Here is a 13,094-nt window from a genome sequence, read left to right as displayed (position 1 = left end):
ATCAGATGCACCATCCCTGGCTGGAAGGAAAATTCCGACGCTCCTATTTGCGGACGACACCCTTCTAATTTCGAAATCACCTGTGGGCATCCAGTCATTGCTCTCCAGCTTCAAGGCCTTTTGCGACACTAAGGGATTGGCTATAAATATAGGTAAGACCAAATTCCTTGTCCTCAACCCCCCTAAGAAATCTGTTACTCTCCCCGTTCTAGACTCTGTCCCACTCGAAAGAGTCAAAGAATTTGACTATCTGGGCATACGACTTAGCGACACTATGAGTTGGAAGGCACACCATCAAAAGGTGTTTCTGATTCATAAAAGGGTTGTTGGTGCCCTTCTCAAAGAACAGCAAGCCTCCTCCTTAAAACCAATTGGGGCACTTCTTGACATCTATAGGGCAAGGGTTGTGAGTGCAGCACTGTATGGCGCAGAACTGTGGGGCATTCAGAGAGTAGACACCCTGGCCCACCTTGAAAATAACTTTCACAAAGATCTGATGAGGCTACCCCACAGTACTCCTACAATCCCCCTTTTGCTCGATGCAGGCACCCGCCCAATATGTGAGCAAGCCAAATTACGCCCCCTCTTACTATGGTCCAGAATCTGGAACGTCCCCGAACTTAGCAGCTATGCAGATGCCTTAAATGATCTTTTGTCTTTACCAGGTTGGCATAAGGTTACCTGGCTTAGGGAGGTCAAGAGGCTTCTGTATAAGCTGGGCCTTGGTGATGCGTGGGAAAACAAATCAGCACCCTCAAAACAACTACTGAAGAAGGCTTATTGGTCATGGGTGGACAATGAGAGAGTATGTAACACAAACCATTCTAAATCTGTCGCTCAATTTTTGCTTGTTAAAGAAATCCCTTACAGGGAACCCTATCTGGATTTAATCCATAGCCCATGCGACAGAGCATTGTATTTCAAATTCAGGGTTGGGGTATTACCCTTATGCCAGTTTACTTCCACTTGGAAACCGCCCCTACAAACTGTACCTTATTGCCAGTTCTGCGACTTAAGGACTGAATCTGTTGCTCACTTGCTATTCGAGTGTAAAGCTTACGAGGCGCCTAGACGGAGGTGGTTGAAGCCCCTTTGTAGGAGCGTGGGAACTCGTTCACATCTGGAAGCTTTACGTATATTGCGTACAGATGCTAGACCCTTTTTTGCCTCTTGTATGGCAAAATATTTAGGCTGGGCTTGGCGTATAAGAACTGCAAAAAAATTGTTGATCCAATAATGTGTTCCTTCCCAACTCGCCAGTTCTTTTTTATGAAAAATTATGAGATGTTTTTTAACTTTCTAATAATGATCATGTAGGGTACTTTGTTTTGATTATTGTTATATTGTTTTTAATAATGTAATGTCTTGCTTTTATGATATGTTTTTATATCGAAATAAAGCTTACTACTACTTACTATACCCCAGATAAGGTGTCCAAATGGTCGGGAGATGCAATAGGGAAATGTTTTCATTGTGCGTTTGACTCAGCGGATGATGTTCACATTTTCTGTACATGTACTGTATTAGCTCCCTTGCTGTCTCAGATAGAAAAATGTGTTTCGGCAATTGTGGGTAGTCAGATACAAATTATCAGCAACGCAGATATTATTGGGTGTTGAAATGGGCACATTGAGTACTAGCATTCCGAAGAAACACGTCAAATTAATTTTTTTAGTAACTGCAGTGTATAGGCTGTGTATCGCATCTGCATTGTTGCAACAGGAACCGCCCGCTTTTGAAGCTTGGCGGTCTCGCTTTTTTTCGATATATAATATGGAGCACAGTCTTTATGCTTTAAAGGCTCCCGCAGAAAGAAGATCGGGCAACAGATTTGGGGATTAGTCACAAATTATCTGGAGATGTAAGGGGAGATTTGTGTGGATTGTTTATAATTTCTTGCTGGACCTAATTGAGACTGCCTTTATGAAAAGTATACTTAACAACTGTTTTTCTTTTTTCTTGTGTTTTTTTCAATAATTTTTTTTATTTATATTCTTGTATTGTATACCTCAAAATGACAAGATCTAGATATGTATTTGCTTGACAAAATTGTCTCCCTTTTTGTTTTCTTCTCTTTGTGTTTCTGTACCAACTGACTCATGTGTTTTTGCATAAATACATTTTTTTTTTTAAAAAGGCATTCGGTTGAATAAAATTCATATATATATATATATATATATATATATATATATATATATATATATATATATATATATATATATATACGCTATTTAAAAACACAATGATCAAACATGTAATCTACCTTTGTTATGTACAGTATTTACAGTATAAAGTGCATCACAGGGTGTCTTACGTTTAAAGTGCATCACTAACTTTCTTTTAAACAAAAGACCCCAATCCCCTTTTAGATTCTAATGTGCAATTACATAAGAGCGAGTCTTTTATTTTTATTTACCTGAGCCGCAGCCACTAGGAAACTCGCTACACTAAAGATAACACGCACACTACTCAACAGTTGCAAATGTAAAAGGGCAGGAATCACTTGCACGAAACCAGCTTCCCGAAGAATAGGATTTAGACATTTTTTACGTGCTTTTGAAAATTTCTCAAAGAACATTACAAGATGGAGGGTGTGTTGTATCGAGAACCTGTCGCATGAGCATGGTGCATTATCTTCCGGTTTCCCCCATTGGGGAAATACGCCCAGAGTAAGATGTATTACATTGAACCTAAATCTAACCAGCAGGAAACGATGGAACTGATTAGTGACACTCTTCAAATAAGGTTCAGTGGTAGGACAAGTCTGTAATACATAGATTCTTCTCACTCCTTGTTTTCTAAGTTCTAAGATATACTCATATTTGGTTATAAGCTAAACTCAGCTACAACTAAGTATAATTTTCAGATGCATCATAGTGGTAAAACAAAACATTATAAAGACACTGATAAGTACATCACCCAGAATACTCCATAATGAGAATGACGGGCTGGAGTTTTTCAGAAAATCAAATGATGGACTTGCCAACCACTTGAAGCCTTTCAATTAAGTAGTATGCAGGGTTCATTTACTTAACAGTCCATAGACTTTGGTGGTACATGTACCTAGGGTTGGTAAATTAAATGGTGCAGTGAGCTGCAATACTCACTGTGCCACCTACTAAAGTAGCACTGGAAAGCATGTCTCAGGCCTGCCCCTGCTGCTTGTAGCACATTTTTAAGCTGCCATTTCAACCTGGCAAAATATACTTTTTTCTAGGTCTAAACCTTTCTTTTTAAATTCTATTAAGGCAACCCTAAGGAAGGCCATAAAGGATCGTAGGGCAGGGTGCATGGTATTTAGAAAGTGGCACATATGAACTTAAAGTTTACATGTCCTAGCAGTGAAAAACTCCTAAAGTCTTTTTTCACTGTAGCAAGGCTATCTCTCACATAGACTAACACTGATTACCTTATTAGACTTAATAAGTGATGCTTCAGTTTGGGGGCATATAGAGATATACTTCTTACTCTCATTTTAGTTGTAATTTAAAATCCTATTTAATGGTAATATTTGGATTTTAAGTTACTAATCTGAAAATTCCACTTTTAGAAAGTTGGATTTTTTTTGCTTAATCCAAATGGGCCTTTCTGCCAGTGCTCAGCGTCACATGACTGTGAATGGATCATCTATGGTGTAGATGTTTATTCCAAACCAAAAGGAGCATGGGTGTAGAGCTGTAGTGGGTCTTCCTTACAGGATGGCTGGGGAGGAGTTGTGCAGTACCCTGACTACACTTCAAAGGACCCTGTCTGCAGCACACAGAAAGAAACCTAACGCATTCCCTGCCCTTGCCTTCATCCCTCTTGCGAGGTTAGAGCCAATCCTGGGGAACAGCAGAGGAGCTGGCCAAAATTAGATTGGAAATAGGCCAGGGATTTCCCTCTCACACGCAAAGGCTGGTACTGGGTATAACATTGGCACCCTCAGAACCTCTCATCAGAACACTCCTGGATCTGTGGATGATTCAGAAGAAAGACTGCCATTCTGAAGAAAGAAGACTCGACCTGCTTGCCTTGAACCCAGTCTCACCAGAAGTGACTCCAAGGGCTAATTGGCTGATCTCCTGTTAGAGCTATATGGACGCAAGATTCCAGAAGCCTTCCGTGCAAGTGCCCAGCTTACCATCACCAACTGGACCTGCCTAAGCCCTTCTGCTGGCCTCTGCGGGAGTAAGTCCTAACTCCCAGGAAGTACCACCCCAAGTCCTGGACCCTTAGCTGGTGTCAGAGTGTACTCCTCCACTCTGCAATCTGCAAAATTGAACTCCAGGTGAAAATCCAGAATTTTAGAGTGCAAACAACTGCCTGCATTTCCTGCCATCGCAGAGATCTCACAGCAACATGCTCTTCCATCAGCCACAACCACCTGCTTTTCCCCCAAAGTGAACCTTGGTTTTGACCTGCTCTTTACACCTACAGCAATCTCCTCTCTGCTCTCTATTCAACCTGAAACCTTGTCTGAGGCCCCTCCTGTAGACTTGGACTGTGTGAAAAGGTGAACTCTTCAACATGATCCATGTACCTAATCCATGCTCTATTGTAGTCGGCCCAAACATTTTATTTTGACCCAGCCTCCAAATAACCACAAGTGGCGTTTTGTGCATTTTTAGTGCGATTGTCACCTGAAACTTCAAAAATTCAAAACGTTGGTTCTACCTATTGGATTGGATTGTAAAGTGTCTAAGTCAGAAGGTGAACTTCCCACTGGATGAACCCGATCTCTGTATACGACAGACGATTCATTTCAGCCTTTACTTTTAACTTTGCTCTGATCTAGCGCAACCACATAACCACAGTTGGTGCTTTGTGCTATTGGCATTATTTTTAATTCAACATTTAAAAATTCTTATCACTGGATCTACGTAATGGATTTCTTTTGGTAATTTTATTAATTAAATTTTACTCTATTTTTGGTAACTGGTTTGGAATTTCTTCTTGTGTTTTCACTTTATTACTGTTTAACTACTGCATAAAGGCCTTACACATTGCCTCTGAATTAAACATGACTGCTTTGCGCCAAGCAATTAAAGGCAAAGGATTATTTTGTGTCTTTTGTGGTTCACCATAATGAGGATTGTGGTCATTATTTTTATTTGAGCTGGGCTCTAACCTCTCTCAACTAAAAATGATAGCTTACCAGGCAAATTGTTTTGAGACTGGATCCCTGCACTTTCTTTTCAACAAAGCCATAATATACCATATTACTTAAGATTTTATGAAGCCTCTAGATTACAGCAGTTATAGACCTAGGTTGCTGAGTACTGCAGACCGGAAATCTTAGAAAAGATTCTAAGCAATAGACTCAGAGAGGAAACGGCCTTCATGATATGGGGTTTGCAAATGGGTTTATTGATATTTCCAATATGGAACTCTAAGGATCTTCTGGGAGAAGTATTGGCTAAATGACTTTATGGGGCAGGACTACATGTTCATGATGGGTCAAAAAGGTATTTCCTCGATTTTTATTTCCAAGTTGAGCTGGCTGTATAGCTCTCTCATGGCTCAATAGACCGAGACAAACTTCAGGAATGCCTACAATAACCCCTTCTTTCCCTGTAGGCATTAAAATTACTATGGACTGCAATGAGGACGTAAACAGGCATCAAGGATATACTCACACTGGCTAGTCTTTTGAAATCTTTCTTCTGCTCAATAATATTCTGCTCAAACTCAAATCTCCCACTAAATTCTTACCAGAATTTCTGGATCGGATACAGTGCATCTAGGAGTTTTCAGGATTATGTATTAGTTGGGAGCAGTGCAAGGCTTTACCCATGTCTAGTGACAATACTAAGGCAAGTTTTGACAATCTTTAGCCCCAAAATATGTAGTACATATATAAGGAAGAGCCTCAAGAACATGGTATTGGACAACATTACAGCATTGATGTTGCCCTCACTGTAATTCTTGATCTTCCTAATTCTTTCCTGAATACGGGTCATGTACCTAGAACTGAAAGCCTGCCTTGGTACTCCCTCTGCTTAACCTCTTCAATGCTCATGACAAGCTGAGCTCGTCATGAGCCACGGCGCTCCGGTGCTCATGACGAGCTCAGCTTGTCATGGCCCGTGGAACGCTCACACACAGGGATAATTCCCCCGCTGTGCTGAACGTTCCACGGAGCCAATGCACATTGGGCCGAGCTGGGCACGTCATGAGCACAGGAGCACTGGAGCTCATGACGAGCTCAGCTCGTCATGAGCATGCAAGCGCTGCGAGCGCCCCCTTCCCCCCAGCACAGCAGGGGATTAACCCCCGCAGCGAAGGGGTTAAGAAGGATGACCTTGACCCTCTCTGCTGGTCAAATGTTCCTCCTATTTCCCTTCTCTCTGTCTTTTCTAGGAATTTGGAAAGGCATGTCAATACCCAACTTTCCTCTTTCGCTACTACTTGTAACTTGCTCCACCAATCTCAGTTTGGCTTAAGGGCAGGTCATAGTACCGAATCCGCTCTACTTGGGGTCACAGAACTCCTTAGGCAAGAGCTCGACTCTGATGGGATGGATGCCCTCATCCTACTTTAAGTGAATCTTTCACTTTACATTCTATCCTGTTGAACAGATTGGAGGCATCAGACATTGTTAACCTGGCCCTGAGCTGGATGTGTTCCTTCTTGAAAGATCATACTTCTCAGGTATCATCAGCTAAGACTATATCCAAGACCTTAACACTGACCTCTGGCATTCCGCATGGATCCATTTTGAGCCCTTAGCTTTTCAATATTTACGTTCACCCTTTGGCAGATATAATTGAGAAGTCTGGTCTCACCCTTTTTTCTCCTGCTGATGATTCTCAGATAATCTTTTCACTATCTGATGCTCAAAACCAAGATCCTTCACTACTCAGGCTAGGTTTGACTAATGTCACCGTTTGGATGAACAGAAATGCCCTAAAGCTCAATGGCAACAAAACAGAAGCCATGATGATCATACACAACCCAGAACTCTGGTGAGTTAACTACTGGCCTGTCTCACTGGGGCCATTATCCTCTCCGGCTGGTAAGGTTCAGAACATCAACTTTTTTATCGATAGGAACATTTCCCTGAAGCTGAAGGTCTCCAAGCTCACAGCCTCCTCCTTCTCCATTCTCAAATGGCTCAAGAAGAACCTCTGGCTGATTTCTTTGGTAGCCCAGAGAACAGTGCTGCAGGCCAAGGTAACGTCGAGATTGGTCTATTAGAATGTACTGAATCTGGGCACCCACAAATGTTTGATGCACCACTTGCAGATCATTCAGAATGCAGCCACTCACCTTCTTTTTCGGTTTCCCAGATATGCTTCTGTCTCTCCTCTGATTCATAAACCACTTTGGCTTAAGATCAATAAGCACATTAAATTCAAAACCTTATGCTACATATACTGAGCCAGACATGGACTGGCCCCTTTATACATCCAAGGATTGGTGTCTCCCTATGTGCCCACCGACCGTTGAGATCAGCCAGCCTCTCGCTGTTTACTACGCCCAGGTTTCGTCTGGCCCACATGAAGAGTTGCTACTTTTCCGATTTGAGACCAAAACTCTGGAAGTCTCTTCCGGTAGCTCTCACAAATTGCCACTCTCTACTTACTTTTTGTAAGAACTTGAAGACTTTGCTCCTCAGCTGTCACGACTGAGCTCCGTGTTATCTGGTTAGCTGCTGTGCTATCGCTGTCCTTTTCTGCACCTCTGCTCGCTGTCTGCTTTAGCGCCAGGAGACCCTTTTGGGTAGCTGTGCGCTCCAAGTATTTTTTTATAATAATGATAATTGATAGGCTACAAAATTATTTCTCCATATGGCCATTACCTAATCAGTTGTAGAAAGGGCCCAGGTCAGTAAGATGGTAGTGATACCTGCATACAATCATATTTTTAGCATGCTTTCACTGTTAATACATAAGACCACTTTGGTGAAAATCAGTGGGAATATCAAGCTGTTTTTGTGTGTAAGGTCAAAATAGCGACTTAAATTAAGAACATTGCAGGCATATATTCAAGTCAGTTACTTGTGGCTACTGCATATTGACATATATTAACAGACATATCATGAAACAAAGTTGTTTATCGTGACCCCTCAATGTGAGCTCCCAGCATTATGGATAACAGTTAGAAAGGACTACTAGAACTCTTATAAAAGCTTATCCTCAGTATATTGTTACAATACTCTCCTACCACCATTTGATAACTGTTTGACCTGACAGCCTTAGGGTGGTCTTCCCCGAAACATTTTGCCTGTTTGCCTCACCTGCTTGCTGATTTCCTTTTGTTGACCATAGGACTCTGAGCCCATTATCACTGCCAACCAGTGCTAAAGTGCATGTGCTTCTCTGTTAAAACATGGCTGAGTTGACTTATTCACAATTAGTATATTGGATTTATCTATAAGCACATTGTAGAGTGCCCAACCTGTGCCCAGGACTTGTAAATTAATAGCTACTAGTGGGCCTGTAGCACTGATTGTGCCACCCATACAAGTAGCACTTTAAACATTTCTTAGGCCTGCCACTGTAGAGCCTGTGTGTTTGTACGCTTAATGTGGAGAAGTGTGGCTCAGGGGTTTGAGGCGGCAGACCCGGAAGCTGAGATCAGCCCTGGACCAGGGTTCAGTTCCCCGCCTCGGTGGGTCTTGGGCTAAAAATTCCATGGACTCGATAATTCTCGCTCCGGTGCCTTCTCGACTCATGGGTTCACACTCTGCGACGCTGGGCAATAGCTTGCTTAATCTCCACAACGGCCCCTCGCGGCGGGATGCCTGGCTTTCACCTTGTGGATACCCTGCTGGGGTTATCTCACAGGGGAATACCAGGATGGGTTCCCTAAGCAAGCGCCAGGAAACCCACTGCGGGTAGCTGTGCGCTATATAAGCTCAAATACATTTACAATGTCATGTCAACTTAGCATTTGAAGCCCCTTGCCAATCCTTAAAATCCCCTTTTATTACATATTTCACCCCTAAGGAAGGCCCTAGATAGCCCATTTGGCAGGTTGATGTGTAGTAAAAAGGTAGGACATTTACTTTTAAGTTTGACATACCCTATTAGTGAAAAACGCTAAAATAAATGTTTTATTACTTTGAGCCCTACCCCTCTCTCGAGAGAGAGGTTAACATTGGGAATTCCTTATTACACTTCTAAGATGTAATTCCCGAATGAGATGGTGTAATTCTGTCATGTTTCATCTCATTGAAGTGGTAATGATAAGTCCTCTTTGCTGGCACTGTTGAATTTATCATTACTATTTTAGAAATGTCGCTTTTAGAAAGATGGCGTTTCTCCGCTCTTAGCTCTATGTGTCTGAAGCTTATCTCCAATACACGTCTAGGGTGGGTGATATCTTCACTTCATGCATTCCCTCTACACAGCCACACACAATGGAAGGATAGGTGTGACTGAGTGCCCATCCACATCCTGATGGGTCATCCTTTGGGGGATTGGAGGGAGGAGTTGGCACTTACACCTGAATAGGCAGTATCCTGTCCCCCCACAACTGGCTGCATACCCCCCTGTAGTGAGTCTGGAGCGAGAGCTGTGAGGTAGAATGTCTGTGCTCTTCAAAGTCTCTCTTTAAAGTCACCTCCACTTCAAAAGCACAACTAGATATAAGTGCTGGGCCTTTGACCTCACCAAATCAGACACTACTGGACCTGTGAAGAACTCTACCAGGAGGAAGGACTACTGTGCTGCTACAAGGACTGCCACTCTGCTGGACTGCTGTTCTGTAAGAACTGCTTTTCTGCTGTTCTGCCCCGCTGCCTGCTACCCTCTGCCCTGTTGAGGACGAACCTGACACTGACTTGAACTCAGAGTGATCTCCATGGGCATGCTGACTTGCCTCCTGTTTTAGGACTCTGAGATATCAAAGTCTTACTCCCTGCTCCTGTCCCTGGTCAATTGGAAGTGGACTCAGTTACCTGCTCCAGTGGAACTGACAAATCCTCTGGTGTGTGAGCAGAATCAATGCAATGCCGCTGTCGCATGAATAGAACTGATGCATTGCACTTGGGATTAGCGTATCACCATCAGAACCGGCGCATCGGACCACCACATTGCCCCCAATGCAGAGAGATGATAGACGAATCCCTCGACTGCATGGAGAAACCAGACACAACGGCTTTGGAACTAACGCATCTTGGAACCAGTGCTTTGTCATTGGCACTGGTGCATCACCACTGTTGTGTGGAGAAAAGCTATGCATCGCCTTGACTGCGGGAACAACACTGACAAATTGCTCGGCTACACCCAGCATCTTGCTGTTGAGACCAGTATTAAGGAATTGTTGATCAGTGGGCTTTTCCTGTTTTTAAGCTGTGCTCAATCACAGGCTCCCTGAACCCTTGAGTTTGTCATGGTCGATGTAGGACCAGATCACCCCATAGGTGCCCATTGTGTGACCAGATCACCCCATAGTTGCCCATTGCTTCGATGCGCTACTTTTCACTTTTAAACCTAAAAAATGAATATCTTGACAATTAACCATTGGATTTTTGTTGTATTGGTCTCTTTTTATTTATAAAATCATAATCTATTTTTATAAAAACAAACTTAATCTATTCAAACATAAATCACTATGATCCCATACGAACTTTCACATGGTAAATGAGTATATACCTAATTGGCACCTTTAATTTATTTATAAATGCATGAGGTCCTGATTTTTGGGAACTCTGTCGAAATGACAATGGAGATCCCTCCCCACCAATATAGTGGTATGGCCGCCCCTTTTACATGCAGGCGGACCTTAGAGTTAATCATGGCAGAGACTACTCTGTCTCCGTCATGATTAGTCACCTCCAATGGCCCTAGGGAGTAAGGGCCATCATAGAAATGGCTTCATGTCAACCTGCCAAATTTAGATGGGTGTATATGTAGTAATTTTTTACTGGTGGTAAGGAACAGCAAAAACACGATAATTCTCACCCCCGCCTACCCATGGAGAGGGGAGCATAACTTGCCTGAAATTTAATTTTCTTTTAGAAAAGACAAAAATAATACTGTTTGCTACAGGGGCGCCTCCTTCTGATGCAGCCCTGTAGGAAACAGTTGAATGCATTGACAAGAACCGCCGTAGGTGGTCATTTATAAACCTGGTGGATGGAGTAGTCCCTGCCTGGTATAGGTAAAGTACTCCGCTAGGCCAAGGGAGAATACTCTGTATACCAGAATATAAAATCCGGCTGTGATTTCTAATCCCCAAGTACAGCCCAGCAGGCCTTGGACACTGCGCTGGTTTTAAAATGCACTCCTCTAACCTTATAATCTGAAAAACTAGACACTAGAAATATTATCAGAACGTTTCCTCCAGGGAGCCAGCTGAGACGGGACCAACACCAAAGCTGCAGCTGGTTAGATTCAACGCAACGGTTTCCCCTGCTGAAAGGATTAAAATTTCCAGAAAAGTTTCCAACTCCGAAAGCAGAGCCTACTTCTACAAAGATGACATCGAACCTCATCTGACAGATGATGAGACCTTCCTGGGCTCAGAGCTTCCCTCCATACACAACAACCAAGCCAAATTTTCAGCCGGAGACAATGCTAACTCCGAGGACCTGTGCTTCACAGGCTGCTGTAGTCGAGCTCTTCTTTGGACCCGGGTGGAAGCCTGACCTGCCAACGACCAATCTAAAAGGACTTTCTAAGTCAGAAGATAAACTTGTCACCAGAACAATCTCTGTCCCTGTATCTAAATAGCATTGTTTCGTGGCTGGCATTAACATTTGACATGGACCCAGTCTAGGGCAACCAGATAACCTTGATTGGCACTTTGCACTTTTAGGCGCTGTTTTGACTAAAAATGTCTTTAAAAAATCAAATCTCTAGTTCCCTACATCTATTTTTTATTGTTGTGCTATCTATGTTTTCTTTACATTTTACTCTATTTTTATATATTGGATTGGGATTTTTATTGTGTTGTGTTTTCTACTTTTTTTAACTTGGTACTGAGAAATGCCTTACACATTTCTCCTACATTCTCGGTTCTCAGAGTATTTTTTTAGCCAATTTGGTCACCTTTAACAACACAACAAAGGGTCCAGGCCTGGAGAGTTACCACCTGGGGGTTGAGAGCTCACTCAGGCTGGGTTGACGTGCAGGTTCAAGGGGTAAGAGCGATTTTATGTCCACCATGACTCTGATCAGGAGGTTGGCCAACTAGTCCTTAGAGTAACTCTGGAAGTCCAGGCTTCAAGTGATAAAACCAGGCTCAAGCAGCAGGACAGGCCTCAGAGGGTTCAAGAGAGTCTCCAGATAGCAAAGCAGTTCCTTCCCGGTGCAGCAAAGTAGTCTTGTGGATTACACAGCAGGTACAGCAGTGGCTCAGATTCCTTCCACAGGTCTAGAAAGTGAACTGAAGAGTGGGTCTGTGGGTCTATTTTTATACCATGTGCTTCCTTACAAGGTAGCAAGGTTTCTAGACGATTCCCTTGAAGTTGCCTCACTCCACACGACTTGGCTCCAAGCTGGCTGCATGAAAAATGCAGGAGCGACAAGTCACTTGTGTGAAGGCAGAGAGCATACCCTATTCAGTTGCAAGTGGGGCTCTGTCCATCTCTGCCCCCATCCTGCCAGTTTATGGCCCACCCAGGCACACCTAATCCCTTTATTGTGTGACTGTCCAGCTACTAAGTACACCCTGTCATTTGACCCAGGAGAGGCCCCAGGAACCAAATGGTTAGGCCTAGAAAATATTAGCTTTCTATAAGTGGTATTTTCAAAATTGTAACTAAAAATCCGACTTTATCATTAAAGCGTATTTTTAATTATGATTTCTCAGACTTCAAACATGAAATATTTTCCTATTTAGAATAAATGGATAGCACTTATTAAAAGTAAGAAGGCAACACAATGTTATATATTAGAGGAAGGGATCACAGTAGTAAAAAAACGAATATAGGAGTTTTTCACTTTCAGGACACATAAACCATAAAAGCATGTGTCCAACCTTTCAATTGCAATGTAATCTGCCTGATGGGCTCCATAGGGTCTACCTTAGGGGTAACTAATATGTAATAAAAGGGAAGTTTAAGTCTTGTCAATGGGGCTATAATGGCTAGTTGAATTGTCAGTTTCAAACTGCATTTAGGATGCAATGGCAGGTCTGGGATAAGTTTTAAGGGGCAGCTC

The sequence above is a fragment of the Lissotriton vulgaris genome, chromosome 2_2 (genome assembly GCF_964263255.1).
Source record: "Lissotriton vulgaris chromosome 2_2, aLisVul1.2, whole genome shotgun sequence".
Taxonomy (NCBI): domain Eukaryota; kingdom Metazoa; phylum Chordata; class Amphibia; order Caudata; family Salamandridae; genus Lissotriton; species Lissotriton vulgaris.
This window is presented reverse-complemented; position numbering follows the sequence as displayed.